This window comes from Otolemur garnettii, unplaced genomic scaffold, assembly GCF_000181295.1.
Source record: "Otolemur garnettii isolate 467f Iridium unplaced genomic scaffold, OtoGar3 scaffold00175, whole genome shotgun sequence".
Taxonomy (NCBI): Eukaryota; Metazoa; Chordata; class Mammalia; order Primates; family Galagidae; genus Otolemur; species Otolemur garnettii.
Window position 1 is genome coordinate 2,671,662 of NW_003852570.1, and position 4,276 is coordinate 2,675,937.

General features: G+C 39.1%; 1 pseudogene; it reads left to right on the forward strand.

Annotated features, from left to right (window-relative positions):
- The first annotated feature begins 1,385 nt into the window (after positions 1 to 1,385).
- LOC111728647 lies at positions 1,386 to 1,503 on the forward strand (annotated as a pseudogene).
- Positions 1,504 to 4,276: the final 2,773 nt, after the last annotated feature.

The window sequence follows — 4,276 nt, forward strand, 5'->3', positions numbered from 1 at the left end:
GGCTATTTTTTGGTTGCAGCCGTCATTGTTGTTTTTGGTAGGCCCGGGCTGGATTCGAACCCACCACCTTAGGTGTATGTGGCTGGCGCCTTAGCCGATTGAGCCATAGGCACCAGGCCTGATCTGTTAGTTCTTTCAGAGGAATGGGATGGCATGGAATGCAGCTCTAACCCTAGCAACCTGGATCACTTCTCAACCTGGTCTGTGTGACTGTGACTGTGGGTATCAGTGATGACTGTTTATATCTGGGGCTGGGTGATGGGAAGTGTGGGTACAGACTATGATTATATTAGTTTCTGAACACAAATGTATGCTTATGTTTGCAACAGTGTGCAGAAGAATTTGTGTAACAGTAAGAGTTGTGGGTTTCAGGTGTGAATAAATGTAAGCAAGTATATGAATCACTAGACAGCCCCTGCTAATTTGCATGAAGAATATATACAATGGTGAAGCTGGGTTCTTTTGAATTCAAAGTTACTTCCTGTTTTTGCCTGAGGTTATTGTTTTAGTTCCACAGCCTGAGGGAGGCAGGGAAGCTGGTTGGGAGGCACCTCTGAGGCCTCAGTTTCCTGGGAGTCTCACTGAAGTAGAGATATAGCATCTCCTTATACAAAGAAGGGGGAAATCAGGGTCTTGAAACTAGCTCTTTGCTACCTAGATATAGTAGCTGATAAGCAAGACCTCTGCCCTGATTTGCTTCTCTGTCCCTAAAGTTACACGGAATTCATTCTGTTTCTGAGAAGGGTTTGAATCTTATCAATTCCATGCTGACTTTTGGAAGATGAGTCTTTACTCATTGCATTTGAAGCTATAGAAATGGACTCCAGGATCTGGCCTGCTTTCATAACTGCTGGTGCCACGGATTTCCCTAAGGATAGGCTGCATAACCCTTAGCAAAGAAAAAGAATCCCAGAAGTTACAAGGTGGGAAGCAGAGTTAGCAAGGAAGTGTAGTCACCTGAGTTAGTTGCTGAGAAGAAATGTATATTCTTATAGAGGTGGAATGTGGTCCTAGCTCTCACTGAACTCACTGCTCACTGTATATGGCTTTAAACAAATTACTTCTCATCTGTAGATCTCAGTTTTCCTTTGAAAAAAGGGATTGGACTAGATCAATCTGTCTCTAACACTGAAGTAACCCTAATGACAGAGGAGAAATTCCCTAGTGGAAAGAAGAGGATAGGGTAACCCACTTGTTTTATCCTAATAATGCATTCAAAGTTTTCATTTTTCTCCATAATACAGCTGTTTTTGTTTTAATACAGAATTTTTTTTTTTTTTTTTGGCCAGGGCTGGGTTTGAACCTGCCACCTCTAGGATATGGGGCCTGCACCCCACCGTTTTGAATCACAGGCACCACCCAAAATAGAAATGTTTTAAATTTCTGTGTTGTATGAAAGGAGAGAATGTTAGCACTCCCCTTGACAAGGATGGAAGAGGCCCTCAGGCCTGACAACACGCATATGGTTAGAAATGTTTTAAATTTCTTAAACCTGAGTAAAATTGACCCTCTAAGAAGGGATGTCATGTTTACACTGCGGCTTCTTGGACCCTCTTGGCATACTGCCATAGACCCCCAGGGGTATGCATACCTCAGTTTAAAAGTTTGGCAGTAGATGATTAAGATTCCTTTCCACTCCAACACTCTGTGGTTTAATGACCTCCCCAGGATGCTAGAGTTTTTTTTTTTTTTTTTCCCAATTTTCTTTTTACAGGTGTGTTCGAACACTGTATTTTCTAATCAGTTATGCCAAAAGAATGGAAACCCTTGATTTTGTTTCTAGAACAAGTATCTTCAGCGTCTTTGCTGAGTCCCCACTATAGGCTCAGGCTTTTGCTAAGTGTTCCCAGGGAGGCCAAGAAGGGTTTGTATGGATTTATTTCTGGAGCTTAAACTAGTTTACATGAAGCAATAGGGGTTAAGAGTTGACTGAGTTAAATGCTAAATTGTGTGGGCTAGATTTTAAGTGCTACAGGAGTTTAAGAAACAGTAGATTGATGTGTACCTGGAGGTGTGATACTAGAGTTTTGAAGAATGAGTATGTTTCAGATAAATGGAGTGAAGGAGAAGTAGCTTTCTAGCTGGGAGGAGAGGGCATTAGGAAAAGTTGGGTGGCTATAAGGATTGTAGCATGCTCAGGCTTGAGCAGGATCTTGCTCAGTAGGTTTTTTTTTCCTTGGACATAAATTATTGGCTGTTTAATCAGTCTACTGTCTTTTCTTTTTTCCTAGTAGGGGGTTGTGACAGGATTGAATGCCTCTCCTGAGGGGATTAGGATTAGCACTCAGGGATTTGGGGGGAAAAGTGGAGGAAAGAAAATATGCAAATAGCCTCATACATTGTCATGCAATCTAATCTGTGATTAGATTAAGGTGATCAGATTTTTAACATTGGTAAAGTGGAACACCATTGGGGAGGGAGGGGGTTCTTAATTAAAAATTTGGTCTATATGGAGCAACAAAAATTTTCATAGAACGCCAAAATGGCATTGCAATATATATTTTTAAAATTTCAACGTAAGTAAAATTTACAAATATGATACATTAAAAAATTATGTATAGCATTATTTTATTCTTTGGCATATTTCTCATTTGAGTGAATTTTTTTAGCTGATTGTTGTCGTTGTTTAAAAGGTCATGAAATTTTTCACAAGAATTTGTTAAATTATATTTCACACATAAAATGGCTTTCAAAGTCTCAACACTTAATTGTGATTTTTCTGATGTCCACACTTTATTTATCATAGGAAAAACACGTTCAGTCACAGCATTAGTTCCTGGTAAGAACAGGGTGTGTCCCACAATTTTTAGTGCATTTTGGTTTGGAACATGGTTTGTTTCAAAATGATGAAATATTTCTAACCATTTGTTCTCTACTGTGATTTTTGCTGATGTCCAAGAGTTAACCTTTTCCTTCTCAATATATTTTTTTAAATAATGATACCTCATAAGTCATAAGTATCACTTTCAAGGCCGGTGTTAGACTTTTTGCCACCACTATAAAATATAAATAATATGAGTACTGTCTGCTAAATTCATGAAATAAATAAATAAATTACTTAAATTGTCTGAATAGCTGACATTACTTGTTGACATCACTTGTTTAACTAGCACGCAGTATGATGTGTATCGTCTGAGAGACAGTTACAAAATGTTTTTGTTGTTGCCAGTGCCAAAAAATGCCATTGTTCATTAAGTCCAAACAATGGTGGTTGAATTCTAACAACTGGTCAACAATGCGAACTTTGATAAGCAGTTCTCGATAATCAGTTCTCAACAATTATTTGTTATTATTAAAGTTTAACATTATAAAATTAACAAAAATAATATAAAACTCATATCCTGGCAAAATACCCACGTGGCAGCTGAAAACCGTATATTCCCTTCCTGTTCTCCCACTGTTCCCTAGCTTGTTGTGCATTCTTTCCAAAAATTGGGACTTTTTAAAAACACTGCGGGACATGGGACAAATTGTTAAAAATTGGGACTGTCCTGCCAAAAGTGGACATCTGGTCACCTTAGATTAGCTGGAGATTTATTCTGTAAGCCATTAGATTTCTAGTGTTCTTCCTCATGGTTTTCTTTAATTTATTGGTAAAAAGTACACTTCAAACAACTCTAATTTTGTCTTGGTTAAAACTGAGAAGAAAATGAATTTTTCCTCGTCTTATTTTAAAATGTTGGGAGCAGGATTGGCTAAGGTGTCATTGTACCCCTTTGCATCTGGGTGCAGTGTTGCCAGATTTGCCTTAGAGCAGGATCTAAGGAGAGTGGAACGTCCAAAGGGAACACAGTTGGTGGTGGTGGGAGGTTTCAGCAATAAGCCCAGGGACAAGTAGCTTTTAGCCTAGCAGTCAGGACCAAGGAGGCCTGGCAGCAGGCAAGAGATAGGTGCCCCTGTATGGGGGCAGAGCCAGTAGTTACTAGGAAGTCTGGTAGTATGATGGAGATAAGCAGACTGGGTAGGAAGCTGGTATCAAGGAAGACCAACTGTAGGTGACAGGGAAACATTACCAATATGTTAGAAATGCAGACAAACTACAAACATTAACGTAATTAACAGAAATAAAGAAATGATAGGAAAGAAAATAGGCAGAAATGGTCGAGTGCTGATTTATTCATATTTCTTACCAGGGAACCAACCAACTAATAACATCTAAAATTGAAATATGGCTCAGTATGAGTGGTGCCTGTGGCTCAAAGGAGTAGGACACTGGCCCCATATGCCAGAGGTGGTAGGTTCAAACCCAGCCCTTGCTAAAAACTACAAAAAAAAA